Source organism: Dama dama, chromosome 7 (assembly GCF_033118175.1).
Source record: "Dama dama isolate Ldn47 chromosome 7, ASM3311817v1, whole genome shotgun sequence".
NCBI lineage: Eukaryota > Metazoa > Chordata > Mammalia > Artiodactyla > Cervidae > Dama > Dama dama.
This window is the reverse complement of record NC_083687.1, coordinates 27329223-27342884: the sequence shown is the minus strand read 5'-3', so window position 1 is coordinate 27342884 and position 13662 is coordinate 27329223.

Genomic DNA, 13662 nt, shown 5'->3' with positions numbered 1-13662 from the left:
CAAAGAATATAATCAATCTGATTTCAGTATTGACCATCTGGTGATGTCCATGTGTAGAGTAGTGTAGTAGCCTTTCTAATTTAAGTAGAAAGTAGCATATACTATAAGTAGCATTCCAGTCCCTTATGCTGAAAAGGACATTTTTTGGTGTTTGCTGTAAAAGGTCTTTGTAGGTCTTCATAGAACCATTCAACTTCAGTTTCTTCAGCATTATTTGTTGAGGTATAGACTTGGATTATTGTGATATTGAATGCTTTGCTCTGAAAATGAACAGAGATCATTTTGTTATTTCTGAGATTGCACCCAAGTACTGTATTCCAAAGAAGACTGGAATGCAAAAGTAGGAAGTCAAGAGATACCTGGAGTAACAAGCAAGTTTGGCCTTGGAGTACAAAATGAATCAGGGTAAAGGCTAACAGGGTTTTGTCAAGAGAATGCACTGGTCATAGCAAACAGCCTCTTCCAAAAACACAAAAGATGACTCTACACATGGACATCACCAGATGGACAACACCGAAAACAGACTGACTATATTCTTTGCAGCTAAAGATGAAGAAACCCTGTAACAGTCAGCAAAACCAGCGTGAGTTGACTGTGGCTCAGATCATGAACTCTTTATTGCCAAATTCAGAAAACTGAAGAAAGTAGCGAAAACCACTAGACCATTCAGGAATGACCTAAATCAAATCCCTTATTATTATAATCAAAATTCTCAAAAATGCTCAAAATTCTCCAAGCCAGGCTTCAACAATATGTGAACCGTGAAGTTCCAGATGTTCAAGCTGGTCTTAGAAAAGGCAGAGGAACCAGAGACCAAATTGCCAACATTCGCTGGATCATCAAAAAAGCAAGAGAGTTCCAGAAAAACATTTATTTCTGCTTTAATGACTATGGCAAAGCCTTTGACTGTATGGATCACAATAAACTATGGAAAATTCTGAAAGAGATGGGAATACCAGGCCACCTGACCTGCCTCTTGAGGAATCTATATGCAGTTCAGGAAGCAACAGTTAGAACTGGACATGGAACTACACACTGGTTCCAAATAGGAAAAGGAGTACATCCTTTTCCTATATATATTGTCACCCTGCTTGTTTAAGTTATATGCAGAGTACCATGCTAAATGCTGCGCTGGATGAAGCACAAGCTGAAATCAAGATCGCTGGCAGAAATATCAATAACCTCAGATATGCAGGTGACACCACCCTATGGCAGAAAACGAAGGGGAACAAAAGAGTCTCTTGATGAAAATGAGAGAGGAGAGTGAAAAATCTGGCTTAAAACTAAACATTCAAAAAACTAAGATCATGTCATCTAGTCCCATCACTTCATGGCAAATAGATGGGGAAACAATAGAAACAGTGACAGACTTTATTTTGGGGGGCTCAAAAATCACTGCAGATGGTGATTGCAGCCATGAAATTAAAAGATGCTTGCTCCTTGGAAGAAAAGCCATGACCAACCTAGACAGCATATTAAAAGGCAGACATTACTTTGCTGATAAAGGTCCATCTAGTCAAAGCTATAGTTTTCCAGTAGTCATGTGTGGATGTGAGAGTTGGAGCATAAAGAAAGCTGAGTGCTGAAGAACTCATGCTTTTAAACTGTGGTGTCGGAGACAACTCTTGAGAGTCCCTTGGACTATAAAGAGAGCAAACCAGCCCATCCTAAAGGAAATCAGTCCTGATATTCACTGGAAGGACTGATGCTGAAGCTGAAGCTCCAATACTTTGGCCACCTGATGCCAAGAACTGACTCATTAGGAAAGAGTCTGATACTGGGAAAGATTGAAGGCAGGAGGAGATGGGAACAACAAAGGATGAGATGGCTGGATAGCATCACTGACTCAATGGATATGAGTTTGTGCTTGCTCAAACTTGCAGGGAAGCTTGGCCTGCTGCAGTCCATGGTGTCACAAAGAATTGGACATGACTGAGCAACTGAACAACCACGAGGATGACCACAAGACATTGTTGCAAATAAAGTTGGTAAGCAGTCCTCATGATTTTAAGTTATGTGATTCGTTTACAAATTATTTGATCTTTTTAAATTATTTCAGACTGTATCCATAAAGCACAATTTTATTAATACCTAATATAATACTTCTCAGAACTACTTTGCCTTCTTGCATTCCTTTTTCATTAAGATGGTGTTGGTCATTGCCTCTTATACAATGTTATGAACTTCCACTCACCATTCAGGCACCCTGTCAACGAATCCCTTGAATCTACACTTCACTTATGTATGATCATAAGGGGTTTGATTTAGGTCATACCTGCATGGCTTAGTGGTTTTCCTTTCTTCAATTTAAGCCTGAATGTTGCAGTAAGGAGCTAATGATCTAAGCCACAGTCAGCTTCAGTTACTGTTTTTGCTGACTGTATAGAGCTTCTCCATCTTGGGTTGCAAAGACTATAATCAATCTGATTTCGGTATTGACCATCTGGTGATGTCCATGTGTAGCGTTGTCTCTTGTGTTGTTGGAAGAGCATGTTTGCTATAACCAGTGTGCTCTCTTGGCAAAATTCTGTTAGCCTTTGCCCTGCCTCATTTTGTACTCCAAGGCCATACTTGCCTGTTACTCCTTGACTTATCTACTTTTGCATTATCTCTTGACTTCCTACTTTTGCATTCCAGTCCCCTATGATGAAAAGGACATCTTTCTTTGGTGTTAGTTCCAGAAGGTCTTATAGGTCTTCACAGAACTGTTCAGCTTCTTCAGCATTAGTGGTTGGAGCATAGACTTGGATTACTGTGATATTGAATGCTTTTCCTTGGAAATGAACAGAGATCACTCTGTTGTTTTTGAGATTGCACCAAAGTACTGCATTTTTTACTCTTTTATTGACTATAAGGGCTACTCCATTTCTTCTAAGGGATTCTTGTCCACAGTAGTAGATATAATGGTCATCTAAATTAAATTCGCCCGTTCCCATCCATTTTAGTTCACTGATTCCTAACATGCACCTAACATGGACATGAACTTGGGCAAATACCAGGAGATATTGAGGAACAGGGAGGCCTGGCATGCTGCAGTACGTGGGGGCCACAAAGAGTCAGACATACCTTAGCAACTGAACAACAACAGACCGACAATTCCAGGTTCCAATGTCATATTGTTCTTTATAGCATTGGACTTTACTTTCACCACCAGACACATCCACAACTGGTATCATTTCCACTATGGCCCAGCCTGTTTATTCTTTCTGAAGAGTTTCTCTGCTCTTCCCCAGTAACATATTGGACACCTACTGACCTGGGGGTTTCATCTTGTGGTGTTATAGCTTTTGCCTTTTCATACTGTTCATGGGGTTCTCAGGCAAGAATACTGAAGTGATTTCCCATTCCCTTCCCCAGTGGACCACATTTTGTCAGAACTCTCCACCATGATGCATCTGTTTTGGGTGGCCCTGCATGGCCTAACTCACAACTTCATTGAATTACACAAGGCTGTGATCCATGTGATCATTTTGGTTAGCTTTCTGTGATCATGGTTTTCATTCTGGAAGCTGTGGAGCTGTTGGTCTTGCTTCTTCTGTCTGCCTTCTAATGGATGAGTATGAGAGGTTTGTGCAGGTTTCTTGACAGAAGGGACTGGCTGAAGGGAAAGCTGGGTCTTGTTCTGCTGAGCAGAGCCATGTTCAGTAAATTTTTAATCCGATTATCTGTTAATGAGTGAGGCTGTGCTCCATTCCTGTTAGTTGTTTGGCCTGAGGTGACCCAGTCCTTGAGTCTACAGGCGCTATAGTAGGACTAACGGTGATAACTTAGGTCATCATTGGTCTCCAAGGACAGCTGCTATGGGTGGCCCTGTCCCGTGGCAGGCCACTGTCAACTCATACCTTCACAAGAGACCCTCAAACACACAAGCAGGTCTGGGTCAGTCTACTGTGGGCTCAGTGCTCTTTTCCCCAGGTTTTTTTTACACACAAGGTTTGGTTTGTGCCTTACAAATAGCTGAGAAAATAAGAGAAGCAAAAGGCAAGGGAGAAAGAGAAAGATATACTCAACTGAATGCAGAGTTCCAGAAAATAGCAAGGAGAGATAAGAAAGCTTTCTTAAGTGAACAATGCAAAGAAATAGTGTTAAACAATTGAATGGGAAGGACTAGAGATCTCTTTAAGAAAACCAGAGTTACCAAGGGAATATTTCATGAAAAGATGGGCAATATAAGAAACAGAAACAGTATGGACCCAACTGAAGCAGATGATATTAAGAAGAGGTGGCAAGAATATACAGAACTATACAAAAAAAGCCTTAATGACTCAGATAACCATGATGGTCTGGTCACTCACCTGGAGCCAGACATCCTGGAATGTGAAGTCAAGTGGGCCTTAGGAAGCATTACTACAAAGTTAGTAGAGGTTATGGACTTCCAGCTGAACTATTTAAAATCCTAAAGGACGATGCTGTTAAAGTGCTGCACTCAATATGTCAGCTAATTTGGAAAACTCAGTAGTGGCCACAGGACTGGAAAAGGTCAGTTTTCACTCCAATACCAAAGAAAGGCAATGCCAAAGAATGTTCAAACTACTGTACAATTGAACTCATGTCATATGTGAGTAAGGTTACGCTCAAAATCCTTCAAGCTAGGCTTCAGCAGTGAACTGAGAACTTCCAGATGTTCAAGCTGAATTTAGAAAAGACAGAAGAACCAGAGATCAAATTGCCAACATCTGCTGGATCATAGAGAAAGAAAGGGAATTCCAGAAAAACATCTACTTCTGCTTCATTGACTATGCTAAAGACTGTGTGGATCACAACAAACTGTGGAAAATTCTTCAAGAGATGGAAATACTAGACGATCTTACCTAGCTCCTGAGAAATCTGTATACAAATCAAGAAGCAACAGCTGGAACCAGACATGGAACAACAAACTGGTTCAGAATTGTGAAAGGAGTACGTCAAGGCTGTATATTATCACCCAGCTTATTTAACTTGTAATGCAGAATACATCATGTGAAACGCTGGGCTGGATGAAGCTCAAGCTGGAATCAAGGTTGCTGGCAGAAATATCAATCATCTCAGATATGCAGATGATACCACTCTAATGGCAGAAAGTGAAGAGGAACAAAGAACAAAAGAGCCTCTTGATGAGGGTGAAAGAGGAGAGTGAAAAAGCTGTCTTAAAACTCAACATTTAAAAAACTAAGATCATGGCATCTGGTCCCATCACTTCATGGCAAATAGATCAGGAAACAATAAAACAGTGACAGACTTTATTTTCTGGGCTCCAAAATCACTGGTGACAGTGACTGCAGTCAGGAAATTAAAAGACTCTTGTCCCTTGGAAGAAAAGCTATAACAAACCTAGAAAGCATGTTAAAAAGCATAGACATCACTTTGCCAACAAAACCCATATAAGTAAAAGCTATGGTTTTTCCAGTAGTCATATATGGATGTGAGAGTTGGACCATAAAGAAGGCTGAGTGCTGAAGAATTGATGCTTTTGAATTGTGTTAGAGAAGACTCTTGAGAGTCCCTTGGACTGCAAGGAGGTCAAACCAGTTAATCCTAAAGAAAATCAACCTGAATATTCATTGGAAGGACTGATGCTGAAGCTGAAGCTCCAATACTTTATTTTTTTTTTATTCTGTGCTTGTTTTATTTTTTTTTCCATTTATTTTTATTAGTTGGAGGCTAATTACTTTACAATATTGTAGTGGTTTTTGTCATACACTGACATGAATCAGCCATGGATTTACATGTATTCCAATACTTTAGTCACCTGATGCGAAGAGCCGACTCAATGGAAAAGACCCTGATGCTGGGAAAGCTTGAAGGCAGGATAAGAAGAGGACAACAGAGGATGAGATGGTTGGATGGCATCACCAACTCAATGGACAGGAATTTGAGCAAATAATGAAGAACAGGAAAGCCTGGTGTGCTGCAGCCCACGGGTTTGCAAAAAGTCAAACATGACTTTGTGACTGAATTGCAATAATATAATACCATTTAAAAGTTACACAACTGAAAATAATATTTCTTCAGCAAATAATTTTCAAGGAAAAATAGGGAAAAGAAACTACACATTTAAAAAATTGAAGAAACATGACAACCAAATTCTAGACTTTGCTAGAATTCATATTCAAATAAAACAACTGTTAAAAAATTCTTGTGAGACAATCAGAAAAAATGAATAGTGACTGTATTTAAGCAGTTATTTATCTAATTTTAGGTGTGGTAATGGCATTGTTTTGTTTTTAAAAAGTTGATATATTTTAGATTTTCATAGTAAAATATTTATGAATGAAATTATATAATTTCAAATATTATCCATATTGAATATGTCAAAAATAATCCAGTGCATATGTAATATTAAGTGAGTGGATTTACAAAATTGTCCATGAATTGATCATTGTTAAAACTGAACTGTTGATACATGGTACTATTCCCCCTACTACTGCATACAGCTGAAATGCTCCATAATACAAAGTTGTTTTTACAGTGTTCCAGGAAACCTGAAAGAAAAATAAGCAGAGGAGCATTCTCTTTGAAGTTATATTGGTTTTTAAGGTTTTCCTCATTTTTATTTCAGTTAGGAAACCCTGAGTATCCAAATCCCATGCTAGACCATGGAACCTCTCAGAAATGTAACCCTAAAGAGTGTTGCATATCAACAAGGAATAATAGCAAAGGAAACCAAAGTTAATGCTCACTTTATTATTGGCTGAACTAGGCCCCAAACTTTCAGTCTAAAAATGGCCATTAAATAGAAATGCTGTGATACATACTACATTCTTAGTACTTTAAAGTAATGTGAAAACAGATACATTTACTGTCTTGAATAATTTGCATTCCAATAAAAAGAAATATATACATATAAAACAGTTTCACAAACACATAGTTGCAAAGTCTGTTTTCATAAAGGAAAAGAACAAGGTAATAAGAGAGAGTACTATACAGGAACCAAGTATAATTCAGTGGAGTGTAGAGAAGGCTTGAATAAATGAGGTGAAACAAAATGGTTTATAGTAAGTGAAGGACAAGGCTTAGGAGGGCAGAGCAAATGTTTGAGAAAATCTTGCAGTGTGAAAGAAATAAAATAAAATGAGAAAAACAAAATAAAATGAAAATTATCATAGATTTAGCAGAATACAATAAAATGAGAAGAATAAAATGAATAAAATGCAGAATACAATAAAATGAAAATTATAACAGATTTAGTACAGAAAGTTTATATAAAAACAAGCAAGTTATTTAAAGTCTTTCTAATTAGAATACTTACTGAAAAGATATTATCTCTATAAAAGTAATAATGAGGGGCTAGAAAATTGAAATATGAGAACAAAAAATTGAAAAATTAAATTAAAACAATTTCCCCAAAATTAAAAAATAAAACAAAGAAATGTAATGTATGTTAGAAAAGATAAGAACAGAGAACAGACCTGGGAACATCAAGTAACAGAGCTAGAGAGAGAAAGAGAAAAATGAGAGAGGAAAATCATGAAAACAAATGAGAAAATATTTTCAGATATACAATATCTAATTCTTCACATAGAATGGGGACTTCCAGATTTTTAGCACAATTAATGAAAAAACACAACCCTAAATACACCATTTTCAAAATTTCAGACTCTCAAGTGTAAAAAATCATAAAATACCCCAGGGTGAGAAACAGAACAAATAATTTACAACATCAATGTTAAATTGTCAGATATTTCTATCATTAACATTATGAGAAAAGCCCAGAAGTTCTAAAGGAACATTATTTTCTATTAATAAATGCCTACCTTTTAAAATCACAATTAAAGTCAAAAATGAATAAAAATACTGTTAGAAAAAATAAATCCTGGAGAGGATGTGGAGAAATGGGCTTCCCTAGTAGCTCAGTTGTTAAAGAATCCGCGTGCAATGCAGGAGACCCCGGTTTGACTCCTGGGTCAGGAAATTCCCCTGAAGAAGGGATAGGCTACCGACTCCAGTATTCTTGGACTTCCCTGGCTGCTCAGCTGGTAAAGAATCCGCCTGCAATGCGGGAGACCTGGGTTCGATCCCTGGGTTGGGAAGATCTCCTGGAGAAGGGAAAGGCTACCCACTCCAGTATTCTGTTCTGGAGAATTCCATGGACTGTGTAAGTCCATGGGGTTGCAAAGAATTGGACACGACTGAGCAATTTTCACTTTCACCCACACTGTTGGTGGAAATGTAAATTGGTGCAGTCACTATGGAGAACAGTATGGAGGTTCCTTTAAAACTAAAAGTAGAGCTACCATATGATCTAGCAATCCCACTCCTGGGCATATATCTGGAGAAAAACATAATTCAAAAAGATACATGTACCCCAATGTTCATCACAGCACAATATTCACAATAGCCAAGTTGTGGAAGCAACCTAAGTGTACATTGACAGATAAATGGATAAAAAAGATGTGGTATATTTATACAATGGAATATTACTCAGCCACACAAAAGAATGAAATAATTTCATTTCCAGTAACATGGATGGATCTAGAGATTATCACACTAAGTGAAGTAAACCAGATAGAGAAAATTAAATATCATGTGACATCGATTGTATGTGGAATCTAAAAAAAGGTGATATAAATGAACTTATCTACAAAACAGACCCACAGGGACCTACCTGGTGGTCCAGTGATTAAGACTTCACCTTCCAAGTCAGACAGTGTGGGTCTGATGCCTGGTCAGGGAGCTAAGATCCCACATGCCTCCTGGCCTGAAAACCAAAACTAAACAAAAAACACAGAAGCAATATTGTAACAAATTCAATAAAGACTTTAAAAAAAAAAAACAGACCCTCAGATGTAGAAAACAAATCTATGGTTACAGAAGTGGGGAGGGGGAGGAGGGAAAAATCAAATTAGGAGTTTAGGATTAACATATACACACTACTATAAAATCTGCCTGCCAATGCAGGAGACTCAAGAAATCCAGATTCGTTCCCCTGGTCAGGAAGATCCCCTGGAGAAGGAAATGACAACCCACTCCAGTATTCTTGCCTGGGAAATCCCATAGACAGAGGAGCCTGGCAGGCTATAGTCCATGTGGTTGTAAAAGGGTCGGACATCACTTGGCAACTAAACAATAGCAAGAATAAGGGAAGAAAACTTGAAAAGGAATAGATACAGGTAGTTAGATAGATGGGCTCTTTAAGGTGGCTCAGACATTAGGATAGATACATACATACATACATAGATGTATAACTGAATCACTTTGCTGTACATCTGAAGCTAACACAACACTGTAAATGAACTTAACTTCAATTTAAACACAAATAATGTTAGATAAGAAATAATATAAATATAAAATGTACTTACTTAATTGGAAGCTGATTAAAATTATGACTTAGTAAAGTAAGATTGTTAGTCAGAAAGCAGGAACATACTTGTCGAATGACATTAGCAACATGGTCGAATAAGATGTCTCCCACTAGCATGCCCCTCTTAACAGTTTGGCATCTCTTAACTATGTGTAAGTTTCAGGGCCTTCAGGGATAACTCCCCAGAGACAGAGGTCAGCAAGCATTATCTTCACATTCTCCTTCTGCTATGCTAAAGTAGGTAGGCACCTATTTTTTTACTCTAGGCATTTTTTTTTTCTTTTCAGGAGTTTCGTTTTCACACTCCCTACTTGGTATCACTGTAGCCAGCAGGTGTTACCTTCATACTATCCCTGTGTCACACTCAAGAGCACCAATATTTCCTTCAGGGGAGCTTTCATGTGGGTTTGGTGTCCCGGTTTTTGTGTCTGGTGTCCCAGGTTTTGTGTCTGCCACCCAAGGAATGCCTTTGGATCACCTGGCTCTGGAGACCAGAGAGGTCTCCATTTTGGGGGTCCAATAGTATTGTAACAATCACATATGGTTCTTGGCAGACTAGCACCCCTCCCCCCAGTGCATTGTAGAGAGCAGACTGAACCACACTCCCAGTCTTCTGAGAAAGAGGCCAATTTTTTCTCCAGGAATTTTGGCCTGATGGGGCACATTTCTAGTTTGGCACAATTCTAAGGAGCCACAGAGGTGCTTTCATGGAACAGAAGTCAGCAAAGTCTTTGCACTCTCCCCCTGCCTTGCTCCAGCTCACTGGCAGCCCCCAGAAAGAAGCTTATAACTTAGTTTGGTGCCCTGATTTTCCCAGCTGCTTCCAGTATATGCTTCTACATTTTCTGGGTCTGGTGACTGGTGGAGCTTAGGCTCAAGAGTCACAAAGCCCTGTACTGTAACAAACAGAAAAGTTCTTAAACAGCTACCAACCCAGGGCACAACAAGTGGAAATAGAACCAGGAGCCCAGTATTCCTGTGAAAGTGGTCTATTAGCTTACCATTTTAGCTGCAGCCTGAGGGGCAGGCTTGTAATTAAACACACATCTAAGGGCTTACTGTAACCCTTTCCAGAAACTTTGGAGGGTCGCACTATCATTTCACCCTCCTCTGCTATGGTCCACAGTGCCAGTAGCTCTCAGAAGGGAGCTCTTACACTCATCTGGGGCCCTGAATTTTGTGACTGCAACACTCAACATCTGCAAATCAATCAATGTGATATGCCACATTAATAAATTGAGGAAGAAAAAAACATATGGTCATCTCAATAGACGCAGGAAAAGTTTTTGACAAAATTCAACACTCAGTTCAGTTCAGTTGCTCAATTGTGTCCTACTCTTTGAGATCCCATGAACCTCAGCACACCAGGCCTCCCTGTCCATCACCAACTCTCGGAGTTTACCCAAACTCATGTTCACTGAGTCAGTGATGCTGTCCAACCATCTCATCCTCTGTCGTCCCCTTCTCCTCCTGCCCTCAATCTTTCCCAACATCAGGGTCTTTTCAAATGAGTCAGCTCTTCCCATCAGGTGGCCAAAGTATTGGCGTTTCAGCTTCAACATCAGTCTTTCCAATGAACACCCAGGACTGATCTCCTTTAGGATGGACTGGTTGGATCCCCTTGCAGTCCAAGGGACTCTCAAGAGTCTTCTCCAACAATACAGCTCAAAAGCATCAATTCTTCAGTGCTCAGCTTTCTTTATAGTCCAACTCTCACATCCATATGTGACTACTGGGAAAACCATAGCCTTGACTAGATGGACCGTTGTAGACAAAGTAATGTCTCTGCTTTTTAATATGCTGTCTAGGTTGGTCATAACTTTTCTTTCAAGGAGTAAGTGTCTTTTAATTTCATGACTGCAGTCACCACCTGCAGTGATTTTGGAGCCCAAAAAAATAAAGTATATCACTGTTTCCACTGTTTCCCCATCTATTTCCCATGAAGTGATGGGACCAGATGCCATGATGTTCATTTTCTGAATGTTGAGCTTTAAGCCAACTTTTTCACTCTCCTCTTTCACTTTCATCAAGAGGCTCTTTCGTTCTTCTTCACTTTCTGCCATAAGGGTTGTGCCTTCTGCATATCTGAGGTTATTGATATTTCTCCCAGCAATCTTGATTCCAGCTTGTGCCTCTTCCAGCCCAGGGTTTCTCATGACGTACTCTGCATATAAGTTAAGTAAGCAAGGTGACAATATACAGCCTTGATGTACTCCTTTTCCTATTTGGAACCAGTCTGTTGGTCCATGCCCAGTTCTAACTGTTGCTTCCTGATCTGCATACAGGTTTCTCAAGAGGTGGGTCAGGTGGTCTGGTATTCCCATCTCTTGGAGAATTTTCCACAGTTTATTGTGATTCACACAGTCAAAGGCTTTGGCATAGTCAATAAAGCAGAAATAGATGTTTTTCTGGAACTCTTTTGCTTTTTCGATGATCCAGCCGATGTTGGAAATTTGATCTCTGGTTCCTCTACCTTTTCTAAAACCAGCTTGAACATCTGGAAGTTCACAGTTCACATGTTGCTGAAGCCTGGCTTGGAGAATTTTGAGCATTACTTTACTAGTGTGTGAGATGAGTGCAATTGTTCGGTAGTTTGAGCATTCTTTGGCATTGCCTTTCTTTGGGATTGAAATGAAAACTGACCTTTTCCAGTCCTGTGGCCACTGCTAAGTTTTCCAAATTTGCTGGCATATTGAGTGCAGCACCTTCACAGCACCATCTTTCAGGATTTGAAATAGCTCAACTGGGATTCCATCACCTACACTAGCTTTGTTCGTAGTGATGCTTTCTAAGGCCCACCTGACTTCACATTCCAGGATGTCTGGCTCTAGGTGAGTGATCACACCATCATGATTATCTGGGTCGTAAAGATCTTTTTTGTACAGTTCTTTTGTGTATTCTTGCCACCTCTTCTTAATATTGTCTACTTCTGTTAGGTCCATACCATTTCTGTCCTTTATCAAACCCATCTCTACATGAAATGTTCCCTTGGTATCTCTAATTTTCTTGAAGAGGTCTTGAGTCTTTCCCATTCTGTTGTTTTCCTCTATTTCTTTGCACTGATCCCTGAGGAAGGCTTTCTTATCTCTCCTTGCTATTCTTTGGAACTCTGCATTCGAATGGGAACATCTCTCCTTTTCTCCTTGCTTTTTGCTTCTCTTCTTTTTGCAGCTATTTGTAAGGCCTCCTCAGACAACCATTTTGCCTTTTTGCGTTTCTTTTTCATGGGGATGATCTTGATCCCTGTCTCCTGTACAATGTCACAAACCTCCATCCATAGTTCATCAGGCACCCTGTCTATCAGAACTAGTCCCTTAAATATATTTCTCACTTCCACTGTATAGTCATAAGGGATTTGATTTAGGTCATACCTGAATGGTCTAGTGGTTTACCCTACTTCCTTCAATTTAAGTCTGAGTTTGGCAATAAGGAGTTCATGATCTGAGCCACATTCAGCTCCCAGTCTTGTTTTTGCTGTGTAGAGCTTCTCCATTGTTGGCTGCGAAGAATATAAACAATCTGATTTCAGTGTTGACCATCTGGTGATGTCCATGTGTAGAGTCTTCTCTTGTGTTGTTGGAAGACAGTGTTGGCTATGACCAGTGTGTTCTCTTGGCAAAACTCGATTAGCCTTTTCCCTGCTTCGTTCTGTACTCCAAGGTGTTTCTCAACTTCCTACTTTTGCATTCCAGTCCCGTATAATGAAAAGGATGTCTTTTTTGGGTGTTATTCTAAAAGGTCTTGTAGGTCTTGATAGAACTGTTCAACTTCAGCTTCTTCAGCATTGCTGGTTGGGGCATAGGCTTGGATTACCATGATATAGAATGGTTTGCCTTGGAAATGAACAGAGATCATTCAGTCATTTTTGAGATTGCATCCAAGTACTGCATTTCAGACTCTTTTGTTGACCATGATGGCTACTCTATTTCTTCTAAGGGATTCCTGCCCACAGTATCAGGGAAATGCAAATCAAATAAATGATACCACAATAAGGTATCACCTCAAAAATAAACAAGTAAAATCTTAAGATTAAAAAACTAATTATTTTTTAAAACAGATATCACCTCAGACCAGTTAGAATGGCTACCATCAGAAAGACAAGAAATAACAAAATGTTGACTAAGCTGTGAAGAAAAGTGAAACTTTGTGCACTGTTGGTAAGCATATAAATTGATGCAGTTGCTATTGAAAACAGCATGATGGTTCTTCAAAAACTGCAATGTGATCTAGCAATTTCTCATCTAGGTATTTACCCAAAGGAAACAAAAACACTAACTTCAAAAAAATATATGCACCCCCATGTTCATTATAGAGTGTATATATATATATATATATATATATATATATATACAGTGGAACATTATTCAGCCATAAAAATGATA